At 38.6% G+C, this 9,292-nt stretch overlaps 1 long non-coding RNA gene across 1 annotated transcript; it reads left to right on the top strand.

The window, feature by feature from the left end:
• Positions 1–5,094: 5,094 nt before the first annotated feature.
• On the top strand, positions 5,095–7,581 carry LOC120524708. Its single transcript, XR_005632833.1, has 3 exons — positions 5,095–5,150; positions 5,697–5,753; positions 7,500–7,581. It is a non-coding gene; the product is annotated as an uncharacterized LOC120524708 (long non-coding RNA).
• Positions 7,582–9,292: the final 1,711 nt, after the last annotated feature.

Below are 9,292 nucleotides of genomic sequence, written 5' to 3'. Positions count from 1 at the left end.
AAGTTCTGCATTGTCATCTAGGCTCCATGTCTACCTTCTTTGAAGATAGTGGAGAGTTTTTTTTTTCTATGACAGACCTGGCTTTGTGAAGAAATAGAAACATATAAGCACACATCTGTCACAGATGAAAGAACTTTTAATTAGAATTAGAATTAGAACAATCTAGACGAGAACAGGCCATTCAGCCCAACAAAGCTCGCCAGTCCTATCCACTTGCTTCCTCCAAGAAAACATCAAGTCGAGTTTTGAAAGTCCCTAACGTCTTACTGTCTACCACACTACTTGGTAACTTATTCCAAGTGTCTATCGTTCTTTGTGTAAAGAAAAACTTCCTAATGTTTGTGCGAAATTTACCCTTAACAAGTTTCCAACTGTGTCCCCGTGTTCTTGATGAGCTCATTTTAAAATACAAGTCTCGATCCACTGTACTAATTCCCTTCATAATTTTAAACATTTCAATCATGTCACCTCTTAATCTTCTTTTGCTTAAACTGTAAAGGCTCAGCTCTTTTAATCTTTCCTCATAATTCAACCCCTGTAGACCTGGAATCAGCCTAGTCGCTCTTCTCTGGACCTTTTCTAGTGCTGCTATGTCCTTTTTGTAGCCTGGAGACCAAAACTGCACACAGTACTCAAGATGAGGCCTCACCAGTGCATTATAAAGGTTGAGCATAACCTCCTTGGACTTGTACTCCACAGATCGTGCTATATAACCTAACATTCTGTTAGCCTTCTTAATGGCTTCTGAACACTGTTTGGAAGTTGATAGCTTGGAGTCCACTATGACTCCTAAATCCTTCTCATAAGGTGTACTCTCGATTTTCGACCGCCCATTGTGTATTCAAACCTAATATTTTTACTTCCTATGTGTAATACTTTACATTTACTGACATTAAATTTCATCTGCCACAAATCTGCCCAAGCCTGTATGCTATCCAAGTCCTTCTGTAATGATATAACGGATTCCAAATTATCTGCTAATCCACCTATCTTGGTATCATCTGCAAACTTAACCAGCTTGTTACTTATATTCCTATCTAAATCATTTATATATATTAAAAATAGCAGCGCCCTAGCACTGACCCCTGTGGAACACCACTCTTAACATCGCCAGTTCTGATGAGGTTCCTCGCACCATCACCCTCTGCTTCCTGTGTCTGAGCCAATTCTGCACCCATCTAAAAACATCACCCTGAACTCCCACTTCTTTTAACTTGATGCCCAACCTCTCATGTGGCACCTTATCAAATGCTTTCTGAAAGTCCAGATAAATAATATCATAAGCTCCACTTTGATCGTATCCTTTTGTTGCCTCCTCATAGAATTCCAACATGTTAGTAAAACACGACCTCCCCCTTCTGAACCCATGCTGACTGTTCAGAATAACTCCTGTCCTTGTCATGTGTTGCTCAATCTTATCCTTAATAATTCCTTCCATTAATTTTCCTGTGATGCTTGTTAAGCTTACTGGCCTATAGTTGCTTGGATCTGCCCTGTCACCCTTTTTATATAATGGGATGATATTTGCCATTTTCCAGTCCTTTGGAATCTCTCCAGTGCACAGTGACTTCCTAAAAATATGTGTCAAGGGTTTATATATGTACTCACTAGCCTCCTTAAGAACACGAGGATAAATATTATCTGGGCCTGGTGATTTGTTTGATTTCATCTTATTTAATCTGAGCAGCACTTCTCCCTCTACAATTTCCAAATCCCTCAGTACCTCCTTAGTAGTTGTGTTTACCTCTGGCAGGTTATCCACTTGCTCACTTGTAAACACCTCAGAAAAATGTAAGTTTAGGGCATCTGCTATTTCATTGTCTGTATCTTTTAATTCCCTTTACTATTCCTGATGAACTTGACCTCCTCCTTAACTGTTCTTTTACTACTAAAATACTGAAAGAATCTCTTGGGGTCTTCTTTCCTTATCTGCTATATTCCTCTCCAACTGTCTTTTAGCCTCTCTGATATCCTTCTTAATGGTTGCCCTCATTTTCTCATACGCTACGGTTCTCTTTGCAGTCATTAGTCTTATATGCCTTATACAGCAGTTTTTTCCTTTGCAACTTCTTTTTTAAATCTTTATTAATCCATCGTGGAGATTTTTTAGTTTCCTATTACTTCCAAATTTAGGTATGTATCTGTCCTGCATTACATGTAAAACATTTTTAAACCTGTTCCACTGCTCCTCGACTGTCTCCACATTTAAAAGCTTATCCCAGTCTATCCTACTTAGACTTTGTCGCATCTGCTCAAAATTAGCCCTACTAAAGTTCAACTTAACAATTTTAGTCTTTGCATCTGTACTCTTACAAAATACTGAGAATTGTATTACATTATGGTCACTTGACCCTAGTGGTTCAATCACCTCTACACCCTCAATTCTATCCTGATTATTACAGAATACTAAATCCAGACAGGCTTCACCCCTTGTTGGTGCTTTAACATGCTGTGTTAAAAAACAGTCGCTGATTACTTCTAAAAACTCCTGCTCTTGTGCTCCTCCATCTGTAAGGTTATCCCAGTTAATATTTGGATAATTAAAGTCCCCCATGACTATAATATCCCCCTGTAAACTTGCCTTTTTGATATTACTAAAAGATGTGTGTTGAAATTACTGTCTGAATTGGGTGGTCTATAACACACTCCTAAAATGAGACCTTTTTCCCTAATATTTTCCAGGCGAAGCCACATGTCCTCACTAAGATGGGGCTCATCATCCAACTGAAGATGACTTACATTTAATTCCTGTTTGGCATAAACAGCAACCCCACCTCCTTTTCTGTTCTGTCTATCCTTCCTAAAAAATGTGTATCCCTCTATGTTACACTCATCCCCATCTTTGTTATTTAGCCAGGTTTCCGTTATTGCTATAATATCATAATTGTGCTCTGCTACATACAACTCCAACTCACTTACCTTATTTTTGATACTTCTAGCATTAAGGCAAGCTATTTTTAATGTGTTAATCCTTCTATCTTTACGTGTTTGCTTAAAATTTACATTACTATGCATTTTTATTTCTACACCATTGTTTGTTCTTCCATGTATAGATCTAAATCTGGCCTGTCCTAATGTATTTTGTCTTTTAAGACGATACTAAATTGGCTCCTGAGCATGTGTGTGTGCCCATGTGTTCACTCTGCAATGAACTTGTGTCCTTCTTTCTGCCCATAGTATGCTGGGTAGTTTCCAGCTTCTCAGTAACCCTGCTCTGGAGAAGTAGGTTTTGAAGATGGATGGATGGATGGATTATTTTATCCATTTAAAATTAAAGTATTTGCACTGGTGTTAGTGTATGCCAACATATATTAAAAAATGGGTCCGACTTGTATTTGTTTAATGTCTGTGAATACCTGTATTTCCTGAGCGAGGAGCGCCAGCCAAATGAGAGTATATGTAAGTCCTTGATCTTTTAGCAAGCAGGTGGCCTGAGGCTGCCCTTTAATTAGTTGCTTCAGATTTTTCCAGAGACACAGCTCTCTGCATCCCAGTTACTCTCACATTTATTGGCAGTGAATTAGTAGTTTTAGGGTTTTTTTTAATTTAACGTGATTGGACAATTGTTGACGCACTATTTTATGTTCACATTAATGGTTCACACTTTACACCTGTCTTTAACGTAACTACAGTTGAGCAAGCACGACTTTATGGAGATGGCAACTTCAAGGGGAATTTAAGAAATTAAAGACAATTCAGTTATTTCTTTAATGAAACACACCTTTATAAATTGTTCACTTAAAGAAAATAGAAGATAAAGGAGCTTGAACTAGACCGACCTGACTTAAGAATTCAGCGGCAAGCAAGTTATCGAGGACAGGCACAGAGACTTTATCCTGCTCTTGTTATGAGAAATGGAGCAGGCTAACTGGATGTGGTGTAAGTAATGATTTTTTTGCTTTCCCTTTTTGCTGTTTCAAAGTGTTTGTACTGAAGCATCATGGACAATGATGGTGGTATGAGATCTAAAACATCTTTCTGAAAAATGTAAGCAACATGAAAGTAACCACAGTCATCTAGAAAATAGCATGAGGCAAACTTTTTTCACAGGATTAGTATTGCAGAATAGCTAGATGAAGGTTACAGGACTGGCATTAGAAGTCACAAAAAAAAACAAAAACACTCAAACCAAAAATCAACACCTCCTATCCAGATTAATAGGCTGTGTGAAATTTTGTGGAGTATATGAGTTTGCTTTGAATGCCCATAATGAGAGCGAGAGCTACAATAACCTCAGGATTTTTTGTGGGTTGGTAGATTTTGTTGCCACTCTCAATGGAGTGTGGAAAGAGCACTTTGAGAACATCACTGCATTTAAGGGAACCTCAAAAACTGTGCAGAATGAGCTTTTTGACTATGTTGTTTTATTGTGAGAAAGCAAATCATCGAAGCCCAGATCAGTGATTTTTTATTAATCCAGGCAGATGAGATAATGAATATTGCCACACTGTCTCAACTTGTGCTTGTGCTACATTGATGACAAAAACAATGCACAGGAAAGATTTTCTGAGTTCATCCCAATGTAGTCAGCTACAGCTGAGTCCATTGCTACAGCAGTAAAAGAGCAACTTGCTGCCATCCTTCCTGAGGATCAGAAAAGAAAGCTTATCTGCCAGGCATATGATGGAGGCAATGTGATGAGGGGTACAACAGCAGAATTTCAGAGGAAAACACAAGATGTGTACCCAAATGCCCACTACATTCACTGTTACGCACAACAGCTTGACCTTTATTATCCAACAGGCCACTTCTCACAAATCCAAAGTAAATAATTTTTTTCTTCTGACATTTGTAGATTTTTTTTTTCCAGATCAACCAAGTGGATAGTGGTAGTAACCCATAGACTCCTAAAATCCAGCAATGTCAGATGGAACTTTCACAGCCCTACCATCAATACCATGTTTGAGCACAACGAGGACCTCATTCACTGTTTTGAGAACATACAAGACTCTGTTGACTTTGATACCCCAATACTGTCAGAGAAGCAGGAACCTTTGCTATGCTACTGGAAGATCAAGATTTAATTTTTTATTCTCCAGATTTTTCACCACATCATGCCACATGTTGACCTCCTCTGTGCCAAGCTCCAGAAGAGGAACATAGATGTGGTCCATATCAATGCATGCTCCAAGCAGTTCCAGCAGGAAAAGGTCAGGTAGTATTCAAGTAATCGATGATAATTATTACTTATTACTTTCCCTTTGATTATTATCTCTCTTTAACTTTAATTAATATAAATCCTCATTTTACTTTTTGGAAACTCTGTCCATTCCATGGTTGAGCAAAGCAGTGAATCTCAGAAAAAAAGAGGTGTCAAGCACTTAGCTCAAAGGACCATGAATGGATTGCAGCTGCGTTGAGTTTATGTTGTAGAAATCAGTGACAATGTATGTTACACTGAAGTGTAATATTTTAATCTGTGGCATTTTGTCATCTCTACAATTTTTTTTTTGTTTCATTGTATTGACATATCAATCACAGCAAACTGTTAATAATAATAATTAGTTTATTTCTGGGTCTTGCACACATACCACACACAGAGACACACACACACATAAACAAGGCTCTGTGCAACCATGGTGTGTTATGGCCAAATTAAAGCTTATTAATAAACTGTGTCTTTGTAGTTTTATTTTAATCTCTGTGCCATTTTGTCATCTCTGCATATTTTTGTTTGTTTATTCTTCTCCCTTTAGGTCTGTGATACCATGCTGAGACATACCAGAGAGTGCTTCTCTTTCACAAAACACATTGTGAGTGTCACTTTGTTGCAGGGGAAAAAGGTTTGAACAATACAACAATGCATTTCCTGAAGATTCAGTGAACAGCACTGTGAAGGCCTACACAGTGCTGAATAGAACGAAGCTGAATTTAGAGCTTAATCTCATCTACAGAAAGAAAGAGTTCAAAGCCTGTCTTGGTGCTATGGACCTATTCTAGTTGTTTGTAGAGAGTAATCTTGAAGAACTCTTTTTGAAGACTGTCACTACCCTGTAGATCCTAACCATACCAATGGCCTCATCAGACACAGAGAGGTGCTTCTCAACTTTGGAAAAAATTAAAACCTTTCTCAGAAACACCATAACTCAGAAGAGGATGAATGCAGTGGCCATGCTGTCAATCGAAAAGAGACTGGTGACTGAAATTGCTCAATTTAATCAGAAAGTAACTCAGGAATTTTTAGGCATAAAAGAAAAGAGTGCAAAATTTATGTTCAAGTAGGCAATATTACAGTTTGTGTGTGTGATTTTTCTTTTCTTTCTCCTGAGCTATGAAGTGCTGCTTTAGTTTGCACCATCGCCCACATTTTTTTCACTAGCCACCACGGATTAAAAATATGTTTCAATCAATAAGAAGTGAAATTTTAAATGTGGAGGAGGTTGTTAATATTCTATTTATTCAAGCTCTCTTTAAATTGACTTTTCCAGCAAAGCACTCTTAAAATCACAGCGGGATGTCCTGTCTATCATTGTATACAAAACAGAGAATCAAAGTAGTGACTCATCTGCTGACAGCTTTTAATAAAGAACAAGTGACACTCTGATATAAGGCAATTAATTTTAATCCGTGGCATTTTATATATATATATATATATATATATATATACAGTAATAGCACAGACAGACAGACACCAGATGTCACTGCAACACACATTTATTAAACTATTTGTTCTCTACTGCTCCCGCACCAAACACCCCTCAACACGGGCTTCTCCAATGTCCATGGGCCGCTTTTCTTCCTCCTCCTGTCCCAGAAGCTTCATCCACCTCCTCCTGTCTCTGGTGCGCTGAGTAGTGGCTGCAGCCTCCTCTTATAGCCCACCTGGAAGTGCTGCAGGTACTCGTTGACCTACTTCTAGCTGCACCTCTGGGTGTGGCTGCACTCCCGCCTAGACGGGCTCGTTAAGCCGTGCAGCTCTATGCAGCTCCCCCTGACGGAGGCCACGGAGCCCAATTAAGATGAGCTCTGGTGTTCCATGAAAGTGGCCCCGACGCAACCCAGGGGGGCTGCCACCAAGTGTTCCGGGAGACGTAGCGTGCATTCCATGGCTGCTCCCCCGGATCCAGTGTTGAAGGGGAGTCCAGGCCAGGCCCTGGCCGTCTGCCACAATATTTATATTTTTTTAAATGAAATTGCATTATTGTGGAAATGAGAAACCAATTGATTTTCATCCATTAAGGCAAAATTTCTAAAAAGTTAACAAAGCATATTAAAGGTAACAACATTCTGTTGAACCACAGACACTTAATACACTTGCTGATAATTTACATTTTAGTATGCATTTTTTTCAAAATATAAAGAATTTTACCTTAAATCATAAATAAACTAATAAATTTCTTCTGAACATCATATAATTAAAAAAGCACATACATGGTATTATTGAGGAAGCTGTCATATTATCTCAAAAGGCACTAACTTGTCTCCTTCTTTTTTATCATTGTACAAGAAGTAATGTTCCTGTATCTTAACTTGCTGACTTTTTTTTTTTAAATATACAGCACATACTATAATTCTCACCCCTTGGAAGCTCAGCAATGCCAGACTGAACGGTTCTGGGATTACAACCTCATCCAGATTGCCACCACTAAGAGGACTGAACAAGGACATCTCCCAGTTTCCTTGCAGAGAACAACAAATACAAGGTAGTTTTATGGAAATAGTAAAAAAAAACTTTATTGCACTGCCGGGGGTTTGTTTCCTGCCTTGCACCCTGCGTTGGATGGGATTGGCTCCAGCAGACCTCTGTGACCCTGTATTTAGGATATAGCGGGTTGCATAATGGATGGATGGATGAACTTTATTGCATTAAACTATATTTGTATTCAGATAAAGCACACTGCGGTGGCCTGGCACTCTGCCCAGGGTTTGTTTCCTGCCTTGAGCCCTGTGTTGGCTGGGATTGGCTCCAGCAGACCCCGTGTGACCCTGTAGTTAGGATATAGCGGGTTGGATAATGGATGGATGGATGGATGGATAAAGCACACACATCAATCAATCACTAGGAGTTAAATAAATGAAAGCATGCAGTATAAGCTGAATGATTCAAATCAAAGTCCGCCTTGACTAGTTACAAAGCTGCAGTAATTTTCTTAACACTAAAATTACCAAAGCCTGCTATACTATCGCCCATGCTGCCACAGAAAGGGCAAAAAGTTCTCCCAGTTCAAGCCTTGATTATCTGGGAGTGAGCTATCTAGAGTTGTATAGGGTAAATAATTTCAACAATCTATTTAAACACATCGTTAAAACTGTTTCATGTTTAATTAGAAAATGACAAAATGTAGACATGAACTGTATAATGTGTGAAGTGTCAACATTTTGTCATTTTTTACTAAAGCATGAAAAATGTTTCTGTTTTAACGATGTGCTTACATAGATTGTTGTAGACATGGAAAACACATGAAATGCATGTGTTGCAAATAACAATATATTAATTCCCATCTAAAACTCCAGTACTTCACTCCAAGATATTAAGGCTTTAGCTGGAAGAACGTTTTGCCCTTTCTGCAGCAGTGTGTGTGTATGTGTATGGTATAGCAGGCTGCTTGCTGCTTGTGTTGATTAACACATTTACAAGACAAAAGACTCTGATGGAGAGATGCGAAGGGATTTAAGTTGGGCTGGAATTGCAAGTTTTTTCGTAGGCTTTGGTAATTATAGTGTTAAACCACTGGAGATGCCCATGTACATTGAGAGCCGTTTCTTCTTCAGCCAGCTAAGGCATGCCTTTAAAGTCAATTTGCAGTACTTGACAAATGAGTAACTTCATGGTTTTGGTTGTTTGTTTTGAGAGTGGTAAGGATTTTCAATTTGCTTCTTTTTGATTATCAGCCTGTGTACAGCAGAGTGTTTTGTGTTATGCTGTTTTTTATTTTTTCTAAATTGTATCCCACTCACATTTCTGTGCTTACTCTAGCAATTGATCCCCGCCTTTTGTTCTTTGCTAACCAGTTTCAGTTTAACTTTTTTACTAGTGCCACACTCTTGGTTTGACTTGTTAATTGCTTTGATCCTTACAGCTGTGGTCAATAAGCTTCACTATGCTTAAGAGCTTTTATGCACTTTGTTGTGGAATGTACGATCTCATGTGGAGCCCTCCTTTGTGTAAAGACCCCAAATCAAGCAAGCGTGGATACTGTTCTTCAAGGAAATGCACTTTTTCATTACTGTCTGGTTCTTCAGCATGCATTTTCAATATGTTCCTGTGATAAGTACTAGATATTTCTCTGATCCCATTAACAGGATAGGGCAAAATGCAGAAAATCTTCAACTGCTTCAAAAAGCCACATAA

The sequence above is a fragment of the Polypterus senegalus genome, chromosome 2, assembly GCF_016835505.1.
Source record: "Polypterus senegalus isolate Bchr_013 chromosome 2, ASM1683550v1, whole genome shotgun sequence".
NCBI classification, from domain to species: domain Eukaryota; kingdom Metazoa; phylum Chordata; class Cladistia; order Polypteriformes; family Polypteridae; genus Polypterus; species Polypterus senegalus.
This window is presented reverse-complemented; position numbering and strand designations above follow the sequence as displayed.